At 52.5% G+C, this 25,810-nt stretch overlaps 1 protein-coding gene and 1 pseudogene across 1 annotated transcript in view; one reads left to right on the top strand and one right to left on the bottom strand.

The window, feature by feature from the left end:
• Positions 1–25,810, top strand: part of GRID1 (glutamate ionotropic receptor delta type subunit 1) — a 633,591-nt gene that overhangs the window by 63,035 nt on the left and 544,746 nt on the right. The gene's annotated exons all lie outside the window — the stretch shown is intronic.
• On the bottom strand, positions 3,926–4,754 carry LOC118679354 (annotated as a pseudogene).

Below are 25,810 nucleotides of genomic sequence, written 5' to 3'. Positions count from 1 at the left end.
GTGTGTTGGGCTGGGTCTGAGTGGCATCAACTGGAATTTTTATCCTCTTTGCAGAAAGCACAGAGTAGGTGGTGGTAAACCTGGAGTCTGGAACCATTCTTGCCCCTCTCCCACACTCAGACACCTGGCACTGCAAGGCTCAGGACTCAAACTGTGGTTCGAGTCTTTCTTCTTTTTTTTAGAGAGAGTGGAAGGGATGAGGAGAGACACACAGAGAGAAACATTGATGTGAGAGAGACACATCGACTGGTTGTTTCCTGCACATGCCCCGACCAGGGCCAGGGATTGAGCCTGCAACTGAGTGGAAGGGAGGGGGAGGTATGTGCCCTTGACCAGAATCAAACCTGCAACCCTTCAGTCTGTGGGCCGGCATTCTAACCCCTGAGCCAAACCAGCGAGGGCATGATTGGACTCTTGTAGACCCAAGGCTTGGTGTGGTGTCAGGCACAGGCTGAGAGCTGATGGCGCCCTGTTCCTGACACTCTGTCCCACCCTGGGTTGGGAAACACCCCTGCAGGATCTGGTGAGAGCTCTGGGGGTGGAGGAGGCACCAAGGCCAAGAATATAAAGACTTGAGCAGCACCTTGGGGTGTAGTCTGTTGGCAGGGAATCGTAGGGGAAGATAGGGGCACTGGGCTGAGTCTATTTACAGTAGGAATCCAGTAATGGCTGTGGCCCAGTTAGAAAGGTCTGGACTTGGGGATGGGAAAGGAGTTTGTGAGAGCTGTCCCTAAATGACTCTGGGCCAGGGCAGAGCAGCAGGAGAGCGGGATGAGGTGGGCGGGGCGGAGGAGGGGACTGGACTGTGCACTTGGGTTCTGGCCCAGGCCACAATAGAAGGAATTTCAAGCTGTGCAGATGGTGGAGCTGAGGCTGCTGGCCCTGAGGTGGCCTCAGGCCGCCAGCGTGGACCTAAGGGGCTTGAGCAGATCTATCTGTGCCTTCTGAGGTGGGGTGGAGTTGGCTTGTGCTCGACGTGGGGAGGGCGAATGGCGTGGACTCTGTCCTGGATGTGGGTGTCACAGGTGGGATGCAGGGCAGGGTTGGGGCTGCAGGGCTGAGCTCACTGAGGCGCTGGCTTCGAAGCTGCACTGGAGAGGATGTCTCCTGGCGGGAGGAGCCACTTCGGTGCTCCCTGGTGTGCACATTGCACAAGACATTTCAGGAGGAAGCCTATTGAAGGGTCAGTGTCCTGCCCCCCCCGCCCCCCCACTCTTGGTCTCCCTCGAGTGGGTTCTTCCCTGGCATGACAAGGGAGGCCAGAGGCCATGCTTCTAATCACCATGCCCACGTGACCCACTCCAGTCCAGGCGCCTGAGGTCGGGGTGCTGCAGCCAGAGCAGATAGGGCCGTGTGGATGCCTCCAGTTTCTTACTCTACTTGAAACCGTACAAATAAAAGACACAACAGGCAAGTATCAGGCCAGAACTCTACAAAGCAGGCCTAGGTGATTCATTTCATAGATCACCCGGCCCCACCCTTACACCTCTTCCTCTTTTTTAGATGTTATCATTTTTATTCAGATTTTTTGAAAGCAATAGAAGGGTAGATTAATATCTATCTTTCCAAGTTAAGACCTAAAACTATTTCTACAATTTTAAATAAGAAAACTCCTGTTTGAAGTACAAGGATAATCAGTATCACCTTAAACCAGCAATAAAAATTAAAATATAGAGAGAAACCAAGATGGCGGCATAGGTAAACACTGGAGTTTGCTGCCTCACACAACCACTTCAAAAATACAACTAAAAGACAGAACAGACATTATCCAGAACCACAGGAAGGCTGGCTGAGTGCAAATTCTACAACTAGAAGGAAAGAGAAAAGCATACCGAGACTCAGAGGAGGCGCGGTGCTGAAGTGAAATACTAAGGTGCTGAGGTGCATGCAGAGCGGGCTGGTGGCTGAGCGCGCGGTTGTTGTTTTCAATCTGGAGGGAGTCTCAGGCTCTGAGCTCCAGTTCCGGTGAGTCTCTAGGGACCCAGACTCATACGGGAGAGGCGGGACTGTCTGGCATTGGCCAGAACTCGAGGGCAGCTTTCTCTCAGAGGGGCTTGCAGCGATTACTGGGACATTGAGAAGCAGAGCCTCTGAAGGCAGGACTGAGAGCAGCCATAACTGCTAGCCCTGCCCTGTTGATCCCGTGGGACCTGCCCCAACCAAGCCCTGCAGGGAGGCTTTTGCTGGATAGCCTCAGGCAAAGGCTAGATTAGCATCTCCCTAGAGATCCAGGAGCCAGGAAGCCCAGAGGTCAGAGTGGGACAATCCAGTTTGCAGCTCTGTGGAACCATAAAGGACACACTCAGGGGGCAGACTCAGTGAGCACCAAAGCCCCATTGAAGCAAGTCTTGCCCCAGAGGGGTGTCTCCAGCACAAAAGTTCTCCCACTGCAGACACAGCTGATTCTCATAGCCAATTGGCCTGGAGGTCAATTCCTCCCAGTGATAACTACAACAATCAAGGCTTAACTACAACAAGACTGTGCACAAAGCCCACAAGGGGGTGCACCAAGAGTGTCCACCTCAGGTAACTGGGGAGGCTGAACCACTGGGTCCTAGAGGACACTCAGCACAGAAAACCACTTTATCAACACAGGGAAGCATAAAAAATGCAGAGACAAAGAAAAAGGACACAAATGACAGAAATGGAGGAAAGCAAACTACTGGATATAGAGTTCAAAACCACACTTTTAAGGTTTTTCAAGAATTTTCTAGAAACTGCCGATAAACTTAATGAGATCTACAAGAAATCTATTGAGGCCCTCGAGGTTGTGATAAAGGACCAACTAGAAATTAAGCATACACTGACTGAAATAAAGAATATTATACAGACTCCCAACAGCAGACTAGAGGATTGCAAGAATCAAGTCAACAATTTGAAATACGAAGAAGCAAAAAACACCCAACCAGAAAAGCAAAATGAAAAAAGAATCCAAAAATATGAAGATAGTGTAAGGAGCCTCTGGGACAGCTTCAAGCGTACCAACATCCGAATTATAGAGGTGCCAGAAGAAGAGAGAGAGCAAGATATTGAAAACCTATTTGAAGAAATAATGACAGAAAACTTCCCCCACCTGGTGAAAGAAATGGACTTACAGGTCCAGGAAGCGCAGAGAACCCCAAACAAAAGAGGACCACACCAAGACACATCATAATTAAAATGCCAAGGACAAAAGACAAAGAGAGAATCTTAAAAGCAGCAAGAAAAAGAAAGTCAGTTACCTACAAGGGAGTACCCATACGATTGTCAGCTGATTTCTTAACAGAAACTTTGCAGGCCAGAAGGGAGTGGCAAGAAATATTCAAAGTGATGAATGCCAAGAACCTACAACCAAGATTACTTTATCCAGCAAAGCTATCATTCAGAACGGAAGGTCAGATAAAGAGCTTCACAGATAAGGAAAAGCTAAAGGAGTTCATCATCACCAAACCAGTATTATATGAAATGCTGAAAGGTATCCTTTAAGAAGAGGAAGAAGAAGAAAAAGGTAAAGATACAAATTATGAACAACAAATACATATCTATCAACAAGTGAATCTGAAAATCAAGTGAATAAATAATCTGATGAACAGAATACACTGGTGAATATGATAGATCAGGGGCATAGAAAGGGAGTGGACTGACAATTCTCGGGGGAAAGGGGTGTGGGGGTGCGAGAAGAGACTGGAAAAAAATCGTACACCTATGGATGAGGACAGTGGGTGGGGAGTGAGGGCGGAGGGTGGGGTGGGAACTGGATGGAGGCGAGTTATGGGGGGAAAAAAGAGGAACAAATGTAATAATCTGAACAATAAAGATTTAATTAATAAAAAAATTAAAATATAAATTTTTATTTAGAATTAAAGCAAATACTTCAGTATCACAAACACAATATTAAACTTTAAGAAATATGCCACTCATTTGGAGTGAGCATTTATTTGCACAATTACAACATGCGGACAAACCCAGAAGAGGGGATAGGCCTGGCATTCGCAGCTAGTGCAGCAGTTGTCCACACCACCAGCACCAAGCGAGACACACATGGGGCTATGAGCTGCCGTGAACTGTCAGTGGTGGGAAGGTGAGGGTGCAGGGGGTGCACTGCTGCCTGCTCTCGGCAGAAGACTCTCAAACGTGTGGCCATGAAGCAAGTGTAGGGTCTCTTGGGGGCAAGGTCTGCCTGGTCTCAGAGTCTCAGAGCCCATAAAGCTGCAGGGACGGAGCAGAGCGGCTCTGCCATCACGGAGCTGTGGAGGCAAATGAAGACATGGCCAGCATGCAGCTGCTCCTCTGTAAACTCCAGGATTCCTGCGAGCTGTCTGCTCCCCAGGGCAGAGCCCCGCCTGGGATCTCGATGCAGAGGCAGCTGCTGCTCAGCACTGCTCTCCAGTTACCGTGTTTGGCATCTGTGAGCCAGGTCTGGAGAATATTCGTTGAGAATATTCGTCTTGTTATTAGACGTTAGTTCCTCTGTTACATTCAGCCTATTATCCGAGTAAAATAAATTAGCTGAAAGATTGGGATCCCTCCAACTATTCCCTCGCCCACCCGGGATCTTGAGGGGTGGGTGAGGGACATGAGGAGCACCACGGAGGCCCTGGGCCCAGGGGACTGCAGTTAAGGAGACCCTGGAACTCTGCTGCTGCGGCTGCGCGGGTGTGCAGACTGATGAGCCATGGTGTGACTGGCGTGACCAGTGGCGCTGGGTGTACTCCCCTCCTTCTCTCGGTGAAACAGTGGCTGTTGAGGATCCGCTGCAGGGAGGATTCCACCATCTGGCCGCTGGGTCTGAAACCAGGAAAACCTCCGTGTTGCCTTTCTACGTCGCGTTGCTGCTACTCGCAGTTCGTCTACACGTCTTCCTTTATCCCCTCCACTCCACCCCAGTGCCGCCTCCAAAACAGTTCTTACAGGCCCAGTGCTGCTGGTTACTTCTTTGTTAATTGTCATTCGTTAGCATAAGGAGAAGATGCCTCTATGGGTGAGTGAGATGGATGCCGGAGTCCAACCCCAGCAGGTCCAGGGGTCCCCAAAGGTGTGGATGGAGTCGGCGAAGAAGGAATGACACGGAGACGGAGTTCAGTTGATCAGCAGCCTAGCCAGGATCTCTAGCCAGGATCTCCAGCCAAGTTCTGGTCTGGACCTCCAGCGAAGTTCTGCTGTTTATTGTCTTGTTACATCCGTATTTATCCCAGTTGATTTTAATCCTGTCAATTTCTATTACAAAGGTTAGGGCGTTTCTTATCTCCATTCCAGGGAGTAAAGATTATGTAGCTTAAGCATGATTGTTTGTAGTGATTAACTACCCGCCTGGCACTTAGTTAAGGAGTTTCATCCCCTCCCTGACTTCAGGGAAAAATTCCTACCTGGGAAACAACCTTTCTAGGAGAGGCATCCCCTCCCTGACTTCAGGGAAAAATTCCTACCTGGGGAAACAACCTTTCTAGGAGAGGCATCCCCTCCCTGACTTCAGGGAAAAATTCCTACCTGGGGAAACAACCTTTCTTGGAGAGGTGACCTTGGTTAAAACACACAGCGCTAAGGGGAGCAAACATATTAAGAACAGTATGCTATATACGCCAGGTCCCTTGAAACATATGCTGTGCAGATGTTTCTTTCCTGCAGCGACTGTGTCAAGCAGCAAGGATGGACCGGCTTCCGGCAGATGGAGCCTGCAGTCTTTTGTGTAAACTGGACCCTCTTTTTCACTTTGTCAAGTCCAGCTGTGTTTACGACTCTCGACACTTGTGAACTCAAGAAAATTAATGCTCTGTACTTCCCACCCCTATCTCCCCTGTGGCTTATAAATCTCAAGTTCTATACAGGTTCTGCTATATCCACAAATTTACTATATGGTCTCCCTACTAACATAAAGCATAGACTGTTTCCAGACATAAATGACCCAATAATTATATCTTTAGAAACCCTCTAACAAGTGTATTTTACATACTTACTACCGAACCCAGTACACACTCTGGCTAGAGTACAGCAGATTTCTCTTTTGGTCAGTGCCACACGATAGGAGGGTTTATGACGTGAACAGTGACACAAGGTCACGCTGACAGGGGGCATATTGTGTTCCCAGTCCGCCAACACACGTGGGCATAGACTCCCCAACTTGTCAGAATGTATAGGAGCAACAGCTTGTTTGAACCAAATAGCCACAGATTCTGAAGTGGCTCTGGGCTGCTGCCAAGCGTCAGGGCGTCACCCCAGTCTGGTTGGCCTTAGTTCAGGTCTGGGGGTAGAGGGGCCCATCTGATCACTCAGAGGGGCGCTCAGTTCACAGGTCCATGGACACTAAGGTAAGCCATTCTCTGGCAGGGTCTGGCTGGAAAGTGAAGTATCTGGGGAGAGCAGCCAAGAAGGACATGTGGAAGGGGTGAGGGCAGATCTAGTACCTGAACTCTGGATGGTAAGATTCACTTCAAGTCGGCAGTTAGATGTGGGGATAAAGAATGGTGTCCTGCCCTGGCCAGGTGGCTCAGTTGGTTAGAGCATCATCCGTCTTATATACCAACAAATTGTGGGTTTTGATTTCTGGTTCTCTCTCTCTCTCTCTCTCTCTCTCTCTCTCTCTCTCTCTCTCTCTCTCTCTCCTCTCAAAAAAGAAAAAAAAAATGGTGGACCTGACATTCAGAAGAAGCCAGGTCAAGACTGGAACAAGGGGAGGTGATGCAGAACAGGCTGGTCCCACATGTATATGTGGTAGTTAAAATTCAGAGGGGTATCTAAGCTATAGAGGTCCCCCCTGAGGAGCGAGGGGTCCCAGCCCCACACCAGGTGCCCCAGCCCAGGGTTCCAGTGCAGGAAGAGAAGTCCCCATAACTTCTGGCTGTGAAAACCAGTGGGGATTGAGGCTGAGGGAGATGGAGGCAGCTGGAGTCACAGATGTTCCTCCTAAAAAGCTCACTCGAACTCACCCAGACTCACTCGCTCTGAGCTCCAGTGCTGGGGCAGCAGCCTGAAAGGCACCAGGACATGTGGGGAGGAACTGAATTGTCTGGCTTTGGGATGTGGGCTAGGAGGGCAGCTTTCTCCCAGACAGAAGTGCTGTCAGAGGCCATGGTTCCTGTGCTGAGCCCTCTGCCCCCCTCGTCCCCCCGCAGGCATAGCCGCCATATCTGAGTCTTTATTAACCTGGCTCACACTCTTTGCTTTGCCCTCATGATTCCCTGAGACCCCTCCCACCCAACTTTTGGGCCCACCCAAGCCACTTCCAGTGGCTTTTCCATATAAATGTCCTATCTTGGTTCACACTGAGGACTTTCCTAAATTCTCTCAAAGTTGCACAAATCCCCAAAAGCAGCATCTGGCCTCAGCATGCCAGTAAGTGGCCCAGGCTCATCACTAGCAGCAGCTAGACTTGGTTCACAACTTGGCCTCTCCTGGCACCTCCAAGTCCAGCACAAGTAGCAGCCACCTGCAGATTGCTTTGTAGCTCATGCTGGGTAGCCCCAGGCAGGGCATAGGTGGCAGCTGACCTTGGCCTGCACCTCCTGGGAGGTCCCTAAGGCAGTGCACCCAGTAGGCTGCTTCAGACCATGCTGGAGCACCACCCAACCACATCCATGAGCAACACACTCAAGGGGTGGAATCAGTGGGCATCAGAGTGCCGCTGAAGTGAGTTCTGCTCCATGGTTTGGCCCCTGCACAGCAGCTCCTCTGCTGTAGTTGCAGCTGGTCCTCATAGCTGATCAGCCTAAGGGTCAACCCCTTCCATTGATGTGCCAACAACAGAAGGTGCACACAGCCCAAATGGGGGAGAGGGGCACACATAAGCACCCAGCTTGGGTGACTGGCGAGGTTGTACCACTGGGCCCTACAGGACATCTACTACATAAGCCAACCCTTCCAAGACTGGTAGACATAGCAGATCTACCTAATGCATAGAAACAAACATAATAGGCAGCCAAAATGAGGAGACAAAAATGTCCCAAATGAAAGAACAGGAGAAATCTCGAGAAAAAGAATTAAATGAAGTGAAGGACAGCAAACTATGAAGAATTCCAAACAGTGGTTTTAAGGATGGTTAAAGACCTCAGTGGGACTTCAACAGCATGAAAATACACTAGAAGGAATCAACAGCAGGTCAGATGAAGCAGAGGATCAAATCAGCAATTTGGGAGACAAGGTAGCAGAAAACACCCAGTCAGCAGAAAAAAAAGAATAAAAAATGAGTATAGTTTATGGGATCTCAGGGACAACATCAAGTGTAACATCTGCATCATAGGTGTACCAGAAGGAGAAGACATAGAGCAACAGATTGAGAGCTTATTTGAAGAAATAATGACTGAAAACTTTTCTAACCTGGTGAAGGAAAAAGACACACAAGTTCAGGAAGCACAAAGAGCCCCAAACAAGATGAACCCAAAGAGGTCCACATCAAGACACACTATAATTAAAATGCCAAAGGTTAAAGACAAGGAGAGAATTTTAAAAGCAGCAAGAGAAGAGCAGTTACCTACAAGGGAGCTCCCATAAGACTGTTAGCTGATTTATCAACAGAACCTTTGCAGGTCAGAAGGGATTGGCACAAAATAGTCAAAGCAATGAAAGGCAAGGACCTACAACCAAGATTACTCTACTCAGCGAGGCTGTCATTTAGAATTGAAGAAGAGATAAAGAGCTTCCCAGACAAGAAAAAGCTAAAGCAGTTCATCACCACCAAACCAATATTATGAGACAGGTTAAAGATCTTCTTGAATAACAATAACAACAATAATAATATAATGGCAATAAATTCATATCTATCAAAAATTACTTTAAATGAAAATAGGTTTAATACTCCAATCAAAAGACATAGGGTGGCTGAGTGGATAAGAAAACAAGACCTTCACATATGCTGTCTGTGAAAGACTCACTTAGATCAAAAGACACACACAGACTGAAAGTAAAGGGATGGAAAAAGATATTTTATAAAAATGAAAACAAACAAAAAAAAACACTGGGGTAACAATACTTATACCAGACAAAATAGACTTTAAAACAGAGGCTGTAACAAGAGACAGAGAAGGACCCAGCAATTCCACTTCTGAGTATTTATCCAAGGAAACCCACAGCATTAATTCTGAAAAACATATGCATCTGTATGTTCATTGCAGCATTATTTACAATAGCCAAAATACGGAAGCAACTTAAGTGTCCACCAATAGATGAATGAATAAAGAAGAGGTGCATATATACAATGGATTATGACTCAGCCATAAAAAAGAATGAATTTTTGCCATCTGAAGTAAGAGGGTATTGTGCTGAGTGAAATAAGTCACATAGAGAAAGACAAATGCCTGATAATTTCACTTGTATGTGTAATGTAAAAAACAAAATAGATGACTAAGTGGAACCAAAAAAGACTCACAGATACAGAGAACACTTTGACAGTTGCCAGATGGGAGGGGTGTTGGGGGGATGGGAAAGGTGAAGGGATTAAGAAGTACAAATTGGTAGTTCCAGAATAGTCATAGGGATGTCAAGTACAATATCGGGAAAATAGTAATTTAATAACTGTGTATGGTGTCAGATTGTACTAGATTTATCAGGCTGATCATTTTGTAAGTTACATAAATGTCTAATCACTGGGAACACCTGCAACTAATATAATATTGTGTGTCAACTGTAATTGAAAAATAAAACAATTGTTTTTTAAGAAAGAATGGTGTTTCTTCCCCTCCTTGCTCTGGCCAAGGCACACTTCAGGAGTGCAGGTCAGGACCTTGGACAGCGCCAGGCAGTGCCGACACCATCAGCACTTCTGTGCCACTTCTGCGCTCAGACAGCGTGGGTGCCCTGCCCCCTCTGGAACTCCGAGTTGTCAGGCAAGTTGGGTCTCTTTGTATCAGCACGTCAGGACGTTGGACCTGCTTCAGGAAAGGCCCTTGTTTTCAGCCTGGAGAGCAGACCTCCTTTCTCACTGCTCCTCTCTTTCTTTTCTTTTTTTTGTTAATCCTCACCAGAGGATATTTTCTCCACTGATTTTTAGAGAGATGGGAAAAGACAGAGAGAAACATCGATGTGAGGAAACACACCGACTGGTTGCCTCCTGCACGCACCCCAGCCAGGGCGGGGATCAAGCCTGCAACTGAGGTATGTGCCCTTGATCGTAATCGAACCCTCCACCCTTCAGTCCACAGGCCGATGCTCTAACCACTGAGCAATCGGCTAGGGCTTCTTCATTGCTTTGACTGTTGGCTTCTGAAAGCCAGACTCAGGGCAAGGACAGGAGGGAGAGGATGGAGCGACTTGAAATCCTTGTGTTCTGAGCCAGGTTACCTCAGGTTATTCTCAGGAGTTCCCAGGCAGCTCTTCATACCCTCCCTGTGATTTGGAAGCCGCCTTGAAGCAGGCGAGGGCGTGCCAAGTGTGATTAGGTGCCATTTCAAGTCAGTGGGCGGAAGGTGACTGGGGAGGGCTACAGGCAAGCAGCCTTCTCCCCTGGCCATGGCTCCAGAGAGCCCTAGACAAGCCACCAGGCCCACTGACACTCACAGCTTGGTGGGCGCAAGGCCAGGGGGGAGGGCTACTGGGCCTGGGACTGAGGCCATCTGGGTTGAGGACTCTTCCTTGCAAGTTTTGGGGAAGAGGCCGGGGCCCAAGTTGTGTACAGACTTGCAATGGGCCTGGGTGGGTGACCCCTAAGGCATTTCCACTTCTCTGCATTCACATGCCAGGTGGACTCAGAGTCTCCCACGCTGGAGACCTTGAGGGGGAACATTTCCAAATGTAGAAAGGGTAAATGTTGGGGCACTGCTGCCCCCCGGGTGTTGGTGTGGGGAGTTGGGCTGGATTTTGAAGTCAGAAACACTCATTTGTGAACCTGGCTTCCCACCATCCTGCTGCGGTTTCGGAAGGAGGCCTCTGACAGCTGCCGGAGCCCTGCGTTCCTCAGCTGTAATGGGGACAGTGTCGCCTACTCTATAGAATTGTTGTGAAAATAGAGACAAATGTAGACAGTGCTCAGGGGGAGTCTCAGCCCTCCCTTCCCAGAGGGTCCTTCTTCTGAGGTCCTTGGAGGGAGCACAGCAGCCAGGCTCCGGGGCGACCTCACCTCCATTTCCTATGCTGCTGAGAGTGATGCCTGGGGCTGACAAAGGCCCTACCCCCTCTCTCTGAACTGAGGAGCCTCTGTGTGCATGCAGAGGCCGCCCCAGTGATGTTGGCTCCCCAGATGTGAGGTTAGATATTCTGTTGCTCCCAGGGCAGGAAGGAATGAGGGGTCATGGGTAGGGCAGGGTTAGGGTTAGAGGCACAGTCTTAGTTTACTCCAATTTCCCCTCCCTCCCTGGGGGCCTCTGCCTGCAGCCCTGGTACTTGCTCTGCCCTCTGGGTTGGGGAATGAAGTCTGAGAACCACATGGTTATAAACTAACAGCTCTTTCTTTTAGGTTTTACACAATTATAAGGACAGATCAATTCTGAGCCATGTCACTTCTAGTCCCTTTAAGAGAAATGAGGAAAGTTTATGGGACACAACTCAGGGCAGGCACAGCCCTGCTTCTCAGCTTGTCTCACAGGGGACATGCTTCCGGGGGGGGGGGGGGGGCGCGGAGGGGGGAGGGGCGGGGGGCGGGGGTGCTCCTCTTTTTTAAGACCTCCATCTGATTAGATGAGGCCCCCTAAGTTGTGGAGGATAATTTGCTTTACTGAGAATCTACTGACGTAACTGTTAATCGCATCGAAAAAATACATTTAGAGCAATATTTAGACTAGTATTTGACCAAATAACTGGCCACCGTAGCCTAGCCAATTTGACACATAAAATTAAACCTCACAGATGGGGACAATGCCATCAGGGTTGATAAATGCTCCTATACTACATGTTTAAACCCAAGAGGCTCGGATCTGAGAGCACCCCACCGCTTGACAATGCTGAGTGTGGGTTTTGAGTGTGCCGGGCTGGGCTCTGCTCTCTGCTTCTCCCTGTCTGGGCTGTGACATGCTCCCTTATCCTTCTGTGAGAAGACAATAGCTCGAATCTCATAGGAGTGCTGGAGGCAGAGTGAGGTCCCCATTTCCCCTCTGCCTCTGGGGGCCACTGCCTGCAGCCCTGGTACCTGCTTGCCCTCTGGGTCGGGGAAGTGGACAGAGCTGAGCTTTTAGGGCTCAGCAGGTGCCTGCTTGTCCATGTCTGGGATGCGGGGCAGTGGGGCCCTCAGGAACCTCGGCAGCAGAGCTGTGGCAGGGAAGGGCCGGAGCTCACAGGGAGCCGGATGTGGCGGCTGAGGAGAGGACGCATGGCGTATGCGCAGGCCCCGGAAGGTGAGGGATCCCTCCTGCCGACACCTTCCTCCTCTCAGTCAGGCTCCTGTTCTGTTCCCCTTTGCCCTGCAGCTTAAATATGGGGCTTTGGGTGCCCAGGGAAGACCGGCGGGCATGCCAGTGGGCAGAGTGCATTTCGGAGCAGGTTATTGAGGCAGGACGTGTGGGTGAGGTAGAGAAATGTCGTGAAGTGAGCTGGGGAGCCCTTTGATCCCCTCTGAGCGAGGTGAGAGCAGGTTATCACCTGGCCAGGGCTCCAGCAGCCTGCCCGGGAACAGTGGCTGAGAACACTTCACATCGCCTCTTCCCAGGGCAACCTGGCTGGGACCCTTAGCAAGCATCCTGCCGGCGGAGGGGCGGGGGAGGGGAGGGGACAGCGAGGGTGGGAAAGGACAGTGTAATATCTGAGACTGAAAAGGGAACATTTGTGGGTCTCTAAAAAGTTGGCTGCCATGAGGCCAGTGAGCCTGGAGGTACTGTATTTTTCCGTGTATAAGACACTATTTTTTTCTAAAATCATTAGACTGAAAACCGAGGGGCGTCTTATACACGGAAGCCAGCTGAGGAGGGAGCCATGTGGGTGCGTAGCTGCCTATACCTTGTCAAACAGGCTTCCTCCAGTCACGAGTCTTATTGTTACTGACGTCAGCTGATGCTGTAATTGGAGGTGGAGGTGGACAGTGCGCAGATGCAACAGGGACCAGAGCCTTCTGAGCCCATAAAGATGACAAAAAACAAAAAGATAAATACTAGTAAGCGATTGTCTTACTCTGCAAAATTCAAACTGAATGTAATCAGCTCTGCAAACGAGCATGGAAACAGAGCTGCAGAGAGACCATGTGGGCCTTGTCCCACTGAGTGTGTGACCAGACCGTGGAGAAAACAGGAAGAACAACTCCTTAAGATGCCAAAAAAGCAGGCCTTCAGAGGAAAACCAGCAAAATGTTTAAAATATTGATTTCTTAATTTTGGGTTGGAAAATTGGGCGGTGTCTTATACATGGGGTGTCATATACACGGACAAATATGGTAGTCACAGAGGCAGGACCCGGGGGAGTGGCCAGCAGGATCCCCTGCCCAGGCGCAAGGGTGCCAAGGAGACTCACAGGCGGGCTGCTGGTGGGTGCAGGTCACTGGGGTGTCAGGAAATTCTGATGCCAGCAGCACCAGCTGTGTGATGTGGGGCCAGGTGGAATCCTGTGGGCAGCTGGGTTTCAGGATCTCACCTGTAAAATGGGCTAATAGGGCCATCTCCGAGGTGAAGGTAAATGAGGAAAAGAAATGTCAATTCCTGCCACACCTAGTAGGTAGCAGCTGCTCCGGAAACGTGAGCTCCCCTGGCTGCGGAGCCCAGGTCCTGCGACCAGAGAACCACCCGGCAACTCCACTTGCAGTTTAGAAAATCTCTTTACCGAAGTAAAATATTCTTTCCTTCTATTTCTAATTTGTACTATACAGATTTTTCACACCTAAGAGAAGTAGTAGAATAGTGTAACAAACACCCACATTCTCATAACCTGGGTTTAACAGTTGTTAGCATTTTGCTGTGTATCTGCTTCATCTTATTTTTTTTTTTTTTGGGGGGGGGGGATATTTTAAAATAAATTGCAGACATCATGATAGTTCATTCATAAATACTTAAGTAAACATTCCTAAAATTGTAAGGGCATTTTTCCTGCCCAGTCACAAGACCATTATCATGCCTAGCAGAATAATCATACTTTCCTATTATAATCTAACAATCCGTATTGAAATTTCCCTAGCAGCCTCCAGAGTATCCCTTACAGCTGATTGGTTCAAGTCAGGATTCAATTAAGGACTATATATTGCCATCGGTTGTTATTTCTCATAAGTCTCTTCTTATTTAGACTCGGGCTTGCCAGACGTTTGTGTGTGCGTACGATTTATTTACTTGGTGTTCTTGCTAAAATGCAAGTTCTGATTTGGGGGCTGGAGAGAGGCCTGAGATTCTGCATTTCTAGCAAACTCCTTAGGGCTGTTGCTGGTGGTCCATGGAGTATACTTTTAGTTGCAAGGGTCTAGAACATTCCCCATTTCTTCCCCATGACATGGGCTTGTTGGAGAACCTGGGCCAGTGCCCTGTAAAATGGTTCCTTTGCCAGATCCAGCTGGTTGCTTCCTCATGGTGTCACTTAACTTGTTCATCATCGTATGTAAATTGGCAGTGAGGTCTGGAGGTGAGTGATACCCAGGTAAGACATTTGGGGTGCCGTGTGCTTCTTCTTGCATCGTGTCAAGTGGCACATAAAACAGCGTTCATTGTGACTCGTGGTTGGGCATCAAAAGTCCTTGACTGCTTGGCATTGTAGCAGGTGCTGTTAGGTGTGAGGGGACACATTTGGGGATTCATTAGCTGTATCAGATTCTCAAAGAGCTGTTAGAAGTTTTCACTCACAAAAGACACCCAGGAGTGCTTCGCCAACCCTCGCGGGATATCAGAGCTGTCCCTCCTCACCACGTGTCCCTCCTCACCCACAGAAGTGCCGCCGCAGGCTGAGGACCGCAGCTTTCTGCTGCTGCCGTGACTCCCAGGAGGCATGTCCACCCCTGTGGACTGAGCCCCAGGAACCTGCTGCTTGTTTCCAGGCTCTGCCTGCAGGAGCCCTGGCTGGGTGTGGCCCAGCCCAGATCCCAGGGTGGGGAGAGAAGCTAAAGGTCAAAGGCATGGAGCTGTGTAGAGCAAGGTGAGGCTTTTCACAGAGAAACAAGGCTGGGCCAGGAGCCAGGCTGGCTGGGAGGTGGAGTCAGAGCCCATCAGAGTGTGTGACTCAGGAGAGAGGTGGCAAGCCACGGCCTGTGTCTGAGCTCAGTTTTGGGGAGTGAGGACAGCCTTGATGGTTAAGAGGCTCCTTCAGGTACAGAACAAGCTAGGGTTCCAGAATACGTTCATGCCATTGAACCCGATAGCCAGTTTCTGAAGGCTGCTGACAGCTGCTCTCTGATGGACGGAGGCCTGAGGAGGGTGAAGGGCCTGCCGTGGGGTGGTGGTCAGTGATGGCTGTCACCCCTGGGCCAGTGATGACAGTGGTTCAGGCAGACGCCAGGCTGAGGCAGGATGAGGCGAGGGGCTGAGAGCCCTCTCCTTCCCAGGCTGGCCGGGTCCTGCGCCTCTCTCCTTGGGAAACAGGTGGGACAGGTACTTGCGCGTGAGGGTCCACCTGCCGGGCTGGTGGGCACCTTGAGAAACAAGCCTAACTCTGGGTGAGATTTGTGCCTGCGGCTCTCTGTAAAGAGTCGGCAGAGCTGGGAAAGCACCGTGTGCAGGCTCAGGGGGAAGGCGAGGCTGCGTCATTTTATATCTTCTCTGTGCTCTGGCTAAGCCACGCACCGTTAGCACAACAGGAAGGAAAATGAGCGGAGATGAAGGCTGTCAGTGGCTGAGATGGAGAGATGGGCTGATTGATTCTGGCTTATTCTTTCATGCCTCCTGAAGCAGAAAGTCAGGAGCTGGCCTGAGCCAGAGTCGGCCAGGCCTCGGCCGCAGGGCCAGCCCGGGGCGTCACAGGTCTGCATACACCCGGCTTATCTATGACCCGCGACTGGGTCCTGGAGAGCTGGCCCAGCTGTCTCTCCCTTGCTTCTGTGGAGGCCTACTTTACCCGTCAGATAAGGACTGATTCCCTTTACCTTCCCGGAGGGCAGGAGGGCACTCTGTAGAGGCCCTAGCAGTGGAAGGAGCGGGGGTGCCATGCTCCCCTCCCGTGGTCCCTTCTGGGAGACCACTGCTGGTCAACGGTGGAGTGATCTGGACTCAGTCTTCCTGCTTCCAGAGCTCCTGCTCTTCCTGCGGCCTTGACACTGCGGTTCTGTCGTCTCCCATTCTTCCCTCGGGTCCCAGGCTCCCTGGACCCCTCTGGACTCAGCCCAGTTTCCAGTTGGGGGTAGGAGTCACTGTCTCCACTGGGCGGAGCCCCAGAGCCTCAGTCTCCGCCCTCCTCCAAAGTTATGACCACGCCTTGCATAAGTGTTTGAGGCCCTGCTGGGGCCTGGGAGAGGCTGGTGACTGGCCCTGAGGCAGGACCAGCAGAGGTGGTGCTTCCGGAACTTCCTGCGAGGAAAGGTGTTTCCCTGCAGCCGGGGCCAGGGTCCTGTCTGAGTCACTAGGCATTAAACTACCCCAAACCGGTGGCTTCCAACAACTGAAATTTATTCTTCCCTCAGTTTTGGAGGCTACAAGTCTGAAATCGAGGTGTCCCAGGGCCGCTCCCTCTGAGCGCTGGGGGAGGACCCTTCCTGGCCTCTCCTGGCTCCTGGTGGCTCCCAGTGCTTGGCCTTGGAGGTGTGTGGATGCTCCCTGCCCCTCCCACCTCCACCTTCACGAGGCCCGCGTGCCCCTGTGCGTCCTCTCCTCTTCCTTTAAGGGCACCGGGCCTTGGAAGTATGTAGGGCCTAATCCAGTATGACCTCATCTTCACTAATGGTTTCTGCAAACCCCATCGCATTGGAGGTTCCAGGGGATGTGACTTTGGAGAGCCCAGGCAGAGGGCCCACCTCCAGCCTGGTCTGTCCCTTTGTCCAACCGGAGCAGCTGTTGATACTGTGAGTGTCAGACGCAGTCTCTTTGGGGCAGGGAATGTAGTTACGGCCTCAGACTGTCCGGGGCCTCGCAGGGTGGGGGCAGGGTGAGCCCTGTGTATTCTGCAGGCTCTCAGCTGCGCCCTCACAACCCACACAGCGGTGTTGTTGAGTTCCTAGTGCTCATGCGGAAGGCCAGGCCCTGCCCTGCAGGTCCCGTGGGACAGACAGGCAGAGCAAGGGTGCAGGGCGCAGGCACGAGCTTCAGATCGATCGCAGACTTGTGTCCCCTCCTGGCTGTGTGGCGCCACCTCCCGGAGTTTATTGAGGCATCTGTAAGGTGGAGGTGATGCAGGTCCCCTGCAGGGTCCGTGAGGATGGGATGGGATGAGGTATGGAACCCCGGAGGTGCCTCAAACATGCACGCTGCTCTTCCTTTCTTCCCAGGAGCTTCTAGAAGTCCAGATGCTGTCCCTCCTTCTGTGCACTTTTCCACACACCCCTCAGGGATTGGCATAAAGCTGGAGGCCAGTGATGTCTGAAAGATGAGCAACCTGGTCGGAGGGCAGCACTGGGCGTCTAGAGGACTCCCTGCTCTCAAGAAGCCCCGGCCAGGCAGGAGGGTTGTTGGTGCTGCGATGGTGGACTTTGTATGCAGTATGGGGGTGGTGTGGAGGCCCACGAACAAGCCCTGAAAGCCGGGGAGTTTTCCAGGAGGAGGGAGTGGTTCAGGCATCCCAGGAGAAGCAGGGCAGAGGCCCCGGGACTGACCGAGAATGGCCAGGGTGCGGTGACTCCTCAGCCCCAGCAACCGGTTCTTGGAACTCAGGGTGCAGGTCAGGTAAGCCGGAGGTAGCCCTGCCCAGGTTCTCTGTAACACACACAGTGCTATTGCACTGCAATGGAGACAGCAGAGCGAAGCCCCTGGGGTCTACTCTCATTGTCTCTGTTCCCTGACAGTCCTTGTCCATAGACATATTTTTAGTCACAACACAACTACAGTTTTGGTTACAGCTTTATTTATTACTAGAGGCCCGGTGTCCCTCAGCCTGGCCTGTGCCCTCTCACAGTCTGGGACCCCTTGGGGGATGACCACCTGCTGGCTTAGGCCTGCTCCCTGGGGAATTGGGCCTAAGCTGGCGTCAGACATCCCTCTGGCAGCCCGGGAGCCCTCGGGGGATGTCCACTTGCCAGCGGGGAGCAGGCCTAAGCTGCAGTCGGACATCCTTAGTGCTGCTGAGGAGGCGGGAGAGGCTCCCACCACCACCGCTGTACTGGCAGCCATCAGTCTGGCTTGTGGCTGAGCAGACCTCCCCCTGTGGGAGCGCACTGACCACCAGGGGGCAGCTCCTGCTTTGAGCATCTGCCCCCTGGTGGTCAGTGTGTGTCATAGTGACCAGTCATTCCCAGTCTTTCTGCTGTTAGGGTCAGTTTGCATATTACCCTTTTACTATATAGGATAGAGGCCTGGTGCATGGGTGGGGGTCGGCTGGTTTGCCCTGAATGGTGTCCCGGATCAGGGTGGGGGTCCTGCTTGGGTGCCTGGCCAGCCTGGGTGAGGGCTGATGGGTGTTTGCAGGCTGGTCACACCCCCTTCAGGGTGGGGGTCCCACTGGGGTGCCTGGCCAGCCTGGGTGAGGGGCTGATGGCTGTTTTCAGGCTGGCTACACCCATTTTAGGGTGGGGGGTCCCCACTGGGGTGCCTGGACAGTCTGGGTGAGGGGCTGAGGGCCATTTTCAGGCTGGCCAAGCCCCCCGGTGACGAAAGCTCCCAGCCTCTCCTTTTTTTCCTTCTTTTTTTTTTTTTATTCTGGGAGTTATTTACCTTCTGTAATTGTAACTTTGTTGCCTTCAGTGGAGCTAAGAGCCGGCTCCTGCTTGCTCCAGCTCTGTGGCCACGGCCGGCTGAAGGCAGGTATCTGGGGTTTATTTATCTTCTATAATTGAAACTTTGTTGCCTGCAGTGGAGCTCAGAGCCGGTGGGAAGCTTGGCTTCCTCCATCACTGGAGCAACCAAGCCTCCTGCTCGCTTCAGCTCTGTGGCTGCCGGCCACCATCTTGGTTGGGTTAATTTGCATATAGTCGCTCTGATTGGCTGGTGGGCGTGGCTTAAGGTGTATCGAAGGTATGGTTAATTTGCATGTTTGTTTTTTATTAGATTAGATACTGTAAACACTTTTCACTATTGCTACAGAGTTTTCATAATTACCATTTCAACTAGAGGCCTGGTGCACGAAATTCATGCATGGGTAGGGTCCCTAGGCCTGGCCAGTGATCAGGGTCGATCTGTGGAGTGACTAGTGGGGGGGCCCCACCTTGGCTGGCCTGGTGCTGCCCGCTCACCGGCCCCGCCCCCCACCGCTGCCACCAGTCTCCTCCTTCTGTGGGGTGACCAGTGGGGTGATCAGAGGCCACCCTTGCACCCACCTTGGCTGGCCTGGTGCTACCTGCTTGCTGGCCTCACCCCCCGTCCCCCACCGCTGCCACTGGTCGGTCAGTGCATGTCATAGCGATGGGTTGTTCCACCGGTCATTCCGCCGTTCGGTCAATTTGCATATTAGGGTTTATATGGATAGAGGCCTGGTGCATGAAATTTGTGCACTTGGGGGCGGGTGGGAGGGGGTCCCTCAGCCCGGATTGCAAGAGGGTGCAGGCCTGGCCGAGGGACCCCACTGGTGCATATTGGGGTTGGGGAGGGATGCGGGAGGTTGGCCAGCCGGGAGGGACTGCGGAAGGGCTCCAGGGCAAGTCCGGCCTTTCTCGCCCAGTCCCGATCGGCCAGACCCCAGCAGCAAGCTAACCTACTGGTCAGAGCGTTTGCCCCCCTGGTGGTCAGTGAACATGATAGTGACTGGTTGACCGGTCGACTATCTGCCCCCTGGTGGTCAGTACATGTCATAGAGACCATAGCATATTACGCTTTGATTGGTTGACCAGACAAACGGATGACTGGACACTTAGCATATTAGGCTTTTATTATATAGGACTAGAGGCCCGGTGCACGAAATTCATGCACTGGGGGGTGGGGTTCCCTCAGCCCAGCCTGCCCCTCTCACAGTCCGGATGTCCTACTGATGGCCACAGTCTGGCAGCAGAGGCTCGGAGCAGGCATCCTGTGTGTGTGTGTGTCTGTGTGTGTGTGTGTGTGTGTGTGTCCGCTGGGGGCCTACCCCCAGCCGCATTGGAGGCTCAGAGCAGGTGCTGTGTGTGTGTGTGTGTGTGTGTGTGTGTGTGAGTGTGTGTGTCTGCTGAGGGCCTGCCCCCAGCCACACTATGGAGGCTTGGAGAAGGCACCCCTCTGTGTTGATCTCTCAGGCTCCTGGCCTCCACTGCGTGTTTTTCTCTCCCTTGAGTTGTGGCCAGGGTGGGGTGCTGCCTGCAGGCTGCGCTTTCCTGCTCATGGATCACTGGATCACTGCAGAGACCGGGGGCAGGCCCTGCTGGGTGCGGCCTGTGGGGAACTTTCCTGCTCTGGGATCGCCATGGTGATCCCAGGAGCAGGCCTACCTAGGGGCGGGCCGCCCTCCGCACTTGCCTGCCCTGGGATCGCCATGGGGTCCTGGCTGGGGGTGGGACTTCGGCGGCGTGGGGCTTAGGCTGCACATGGGGGTCCCGGCTGGGGCGGGACTTAGGTGACTCGATCGCCCTGCCTAAGCCCGGCCGCCCAGGGCTGCACACGGGGACCGGATGGCATCTGGCGCTGGCCAGCCCTGCCTGCAGTATGCAAATTAGCCGCCATCTTTGCTGGCAGTTAATTTGCATATGGTGCTGATTAGCCAATGGGAAGCATAGCGAAGGTACGGTCAATTACCCTTTTTGTCTTTTATTAGATAGGATAGCTGCATAAAAATTGGCCATTAGGTTTATGGTTGTTGTTTTTTAACTTTATGTAATTTTCTTCCCCCTCCCCTGCAGTTTTAATGAGGAATAATCAACATATATCATGGTATAACGTTAAGGTATACTAGGTTGATGTTCTTTAATTTATTTAAACATCACCTTTTGTTAGAGGTTTAGATTGTTTTCTGTTTCTGGATATTTTAAATCATGCAATGTTGAACATCTTAAAGTAGTTTTTTCCTTCTAATGAATTATTTTTTCAAGAAAAGTGAGATTATTGGGTCAAATACTATGAGCATTTTTATGGAACTCGCAATGGTAATGCCAAATTGTTTTTAAAAAGGAGTGTTTCCCCATCAGCTGTGTGAGGTCAGTTTTATTGTCACTCAGCAAGCATTTGGCATTGCAGTTGCCAACTGTTGTTTTTCTTTGTTGCAATTTTAATAGATGTGAAATGACTTCCCATTTTAGATTAGTTTTAAAAATTTATTGATTTTAGAGAGAGAGGAAGGGAGAGGGAAACATCGATTATTTGTCCCACTTATTTATGCATTAGTTGGTTGATTCTTTTTAAAAAATATGTTTTTATTGATTTTTAGAGAGAGAGGAAGGGAGAGGGATAGAGAGATAGAAACATCGATGAGAGAGAAACATAAATTGGCTGCCTCCTGCGTGTCGCCTACTGGGGATGGAGCCTGCAACCCAGGCATGTGCACTTTATTGGAATTGAACCTGGGACCCTTCAGTCCACAGGCTGATGATGCTCTATCCACTGAGCCAAACCAGCTAGGGCTCATTTGACTTTTCTATTTGATTCTTTAATCTTTCCAGAGTTTATTTTTGCTGTGTGAAGTTAAGTGTTTTTCTGAATTAATTACTTTTCCTCAAAACTACCAGTTATCACAGCACAATTATATATCTAGAATTTCTTTCTACATTATTTGGCGAGGCCTATCTTGTAATCCATTAAATTCTTATGTGCAGTAAGGTCTATTTATGGATTAAAAAATTCAGACCCATATTTCTACATTTGTGCCAGTTCTATAGTACTTTACTTATTATTGCTCTGTAATGCATTTTTATATCTAGTTTCTTCTCATTATTTTTCTTTACAGAATTTTACTTAATATTCTCATCTGTTTATTTTCCAAATGACTATAGAATACTTTTATTCAATTCCTTTTATTCAATTCCCCTGCCCTGCCCAGGCCCCAGGGGAGGCACCTCCTGCCTGGGGCATGGGGTTCTGTCCCCTCTCGTGCACTCAGACCACTGCTCTAGGAGTTCTCCTGTCTCTCCTCCATCAGCATGCTCTGCCGTCAGCTTCCAAGCAGACTGTGCTGTCCTTCCGAAGCAGCTCTCGCTCAGCCCCATTCCCTCTCCATCACTGTCCCATTTCCCTGTCCCCTTTACAGCACCGGTGCTCTCACGGTGCCATTGGAACCGCTCCTCTCAGTGCCCTCAAGACGTCCATGTCCCCGTGTCCCGTGACCCAGACATCTCAGTCTTCTTACCTGACCCTTCGGCAGCAGTTGGAACCTGACACAGCCCCTTGCCCTTTCCCCTGGGCTGGGGTGGGCCACAGGCTCCTTTCTCTCAGTTCCGCACTGGGCCCCTGTCCTCTCCCTGACCACTGCGCACGGCAGGGTCCCATGCCTCAGACTTGGGACGTCTTCCCTTCCCCAGTTACCCTCCCTTCCCTGGCGACCTTTAAAGAACACACACATACACACACACACACACACACACACACACACACACACACACCGATAACGCCCAGGCATTGCGACCCATGGGGCCTCCGGCCTCAGTTCCAGACGTGCTTGTCCGTCCGGTGGCCAGGTTGTCTGCTCGGAAGGCAACAGGCTTCTCAGATGAGCATTTTCCAGTGAAGCTTCATTTTCCAGTCTACGTGGGCTCCTGAGTTTTCTTCATCTGTCCACTGTTCCAGGTGCTCAGGCCCAAGGTTGTGGGGTTCCCCTCGCTCTCCTCCTTTTTCCTTGTCCCAGAAGCCCGTCCTCCCAGCTCACCCCACTGACCACTCCCATGGCTGCTGTTCTGGTCCAACCTGCCACCGCTCTCCCCTGGATTAGAGGAGTGGTCTCCCCGCCTCTGCATTTACCCCTTTGGTCTGTTCACAGCCCGGCATCCGAGCGATGCTGATGCAAACAGCTCCTGGCTCCCCACTCCTCTGATCAGAACCCCTGGCTCCCCATCTCACACAGCAAAGGCTAACATGGTGATGGTGGTGCCAGGCATGGCCTCTCTCCCTGCCCAGCTCCTGCCGGCCCTGGCTTACTGCCTTGGGCCACGGTGCTGCTCTGAGCTGCCTTCAGCACAAGTGTGTCTCTTCCCAGAGCTCCACAGGCTCCCTCCTGGCTTCCAAGGCCTTTGCATAAGGGTTCCCTCAACCAGGGTTCCCTCCACAAGGGTTCCCTCAACCAGGGTTCCCTGGCCTCCTCTCAGTGCTCCTCCATCTCCCCATCCTGGGCTAAGAGAGCCCCTCACAGACTTAGTTTTGTCTACAATGGTGATCACCAACTAATATACTCTATAATCTACTAATCATTTTCTGTTGCCTCCACTAGACTGTAAACTCCAAGGTGTCAGAGATCCTTGTCCAGGGCAGGAGCAGAGTGGGCATATAAGAAAAGCTACTTGATTTGATTACTTGGCTCTGTCAAACAGAACCAGTTACATGTTAAAGATTTGTTTTTTTTATTGTTAATATTAGAGGCCTGGTGCACGGCACCAGTGGGGTCCCCTGGCCTGGCCTGGCCTGAGGGATCCGGCCGAAACTGGCTCGGCTCTCCGACATCCCCTGAGGGGTCCCAGATTGCGAGAGGGTGCAGGCCAGGCCTAGGGACCCTACCAGTGCACAGTCAGGGCCGGGGAGGGATGCCGGAGGTTGACCAGCTGGGGAGGGACTATGGGAGGGCTCCAGGGCATGTCCGGCCCCTCTCACTCAGTCCCAATTGCCGGACCCCAGCAGCAAGCTAACCTACCGGTCGGAGCATCTGTCCCCTGGTGGTCAGTGCATGTCATAGTGAGTGGTTGAATGGCCTTAGCATATCATTAGCATATTCTGCTTTGATTGGTTGAATAGCCAACCCGTTGACCAGACACTTAGCATATTAGGCTTTTATTATATAGGATTCCATATATCATATTACATGCCAAACAAAAACCCCAAACCAGTACCAGAGCAAACCCCTCTGTGTTCTCCACAAAGCAAGCTGTTGTCCTTGGTCCTGGGCCTGGTTCAGGGCTGCCCCGCCCCCGGGAGTGAGGAGGCAGGTATGGCCTCCCCCACCTGAGCTCGCAGCAGGAACACCGCCCTGAGCAGCACCAGCAGCCCCACAAGGACCCCGGAGGAGGGGATGCCTTCACCCACTCACCATTCAGTCGCAAGCAGCAGCAGCACTCCTCTGCTCCAGCCACTGGACAAGGGTTTCTGACACCTTGAGGTTTACACTGTAGTGGAGGCAACAGAAAGTGATTAGTAGATTATAGAGTGTATTGGCTGGTGGTCACTGTTGTGATAAACTAAGTCTGTGAGGGGGTCTGTTAGTCCAGGGTGGGGAGATGGAGGAGCACTGAGAGGAGGCCAGGACACCATTGTTGATGGAACCCTTATTAACGGAACCCTGTGGAGGGAATCCTGGTTGAGGGAACCCTTATATATGTACTAGAGGCCTGGTGCATGGAATTCGTGCACTCAGGGGTGAGTCCCTCAGCCGGGCCTGCGCCCTCCCGCTGCACTGCCTGCCTGGCTGCCACTGTGGGGCCCAGGTTTCCTGGCACATGGACCCGTTCAGCAGGACCCTGGCCATTCTGTGTGTTGGAAGCTGCTCCCCCGGTTTCTGCGTCCCAAGTCTCCTGGCTGCATCCTCTGTGGTCAGTCAGACGTCACATTTGGTTTAGGTGAGCGTGTTGCCACAGGGCTTCTCTGTGAATATCAGGAGCTCGCTGCAGGCGCCCTGAGGCTCAGTGGGAGCTGGTGCCTGGCCCACCTGTCATCCTGGGCCACTCGGTCTCTCCAAGCTGCTGGGTCTGATGCGGCTGGTGCTGGGGGGCAGAAGGGGGCGGTGTGTGCAGGACCAGCCTGGGCCCTCACCCTGCCTGGGAGGGGCAGAGGCGAAGGCCGCTGGTCACCAGGAGGGCCGCTCACCGCCTTGCCCTGACGTCACCTCACAGAGGGGAACTGCCGGTGTTGGAGCCAGAAGCTGGGTAGCGCCATGGGGCCAGGCCAAGGATGGCACAGCCTCATGGCACCTCTGTGACCCATTGCTGCCATCCCTGTGATGTAGGTCATGGCCCGAGGCCGAGTGACAGGACTGTGCCAGCCACCTGTGGATCAGGACAGCCCAACAGTGACCACAGGCCACTCTCCACCCTGCCCCACAGCCCTGCCCCCTGCGGCCACCAGCCTTCCTGTGCTGGGACTCTGGCCCTTCTCTCTGATGGGGCGTTGGCCCTGACAGCAGAGGCTGCTCAGACCGCAGCATCCGCTCCTGGGGGCGGCTCGTCACCTCTCTGCCTGCCGCTCTGGCCACACTTCCGTCATGGGACCAAGTGTGCAGCAGCGCTGGGTCTCCATTGGGGAGCCCAGAGCCAGCAGAAGGGCTGGGAGCACGGCCTAGACCAGTGGCAGGTGGTGGGGTGGTCAGGTGAGTCGTGCTCTGGGCATGCTGACGGGGGCTCTGGGTGTGCTCGTGGGGGCTCTGGGTGTGCTCGTGGGGGCACTGGGCGTCCTCGCGGGGCTCTGGGCGTCCTCCCGGGGTCTCTGGGCGTCCTCGCGGGGCTCTGGGCGTCCTCGCGGGGCTCAGGGCGTCCTCCCGGGGTCTCTGGGCGTCCTCGCGGGGCTCTGGGCGTCCTCCCGGGGTCTCTGGGCGTCCTCGCGGGGCTCTGGGCGTCCTCGCGGGGCTCTGGGCGTCCTCCCGGGGTCTCTGGGCGTCCTCGCGGGGCTCTGGGCGTCCTCCCGGGGTCTCTGGGCGTCCTCGCGGGGCTCTGGGCGTCCTCGCGGGGCTCTGGGCGTCCTCCCGGGGTCTCTGGGCGTCCTCGCGGGGCTCTGGGCGTCCTCGCGGGGCTCTGGGCGTCCTCGTGGGGCTCTGGGCGTCCTCCCGGGGGCATTGGGCGTCCTCCCGGGGTCTCTGGGCGTCCTCCCGGGGGCTCTGGGCGTCCTCGCGGGGTCTCTGGACG

Source organism: Myotis myotis, unplaced genomic scaffold (assembly GCF_014108235.1).
Source record: "Myotis myotis isolate mMyoMyo1 unplaced genomic scaffold, mMyoMyo1.p scaffold_m19_p_24, whole genome shotgun sequence".
Classification (NCBI taxonomy): Eukaryota; Metazoa; Chordata; class Mammalia; order Chiroptera; family Vespertilionidae; genus Myotis; species Myotis myotis.
Note: the sequence above shows the minus strand (reverse complement) of the source record. Positions and strands in the feature narration are given on the sequence as shown.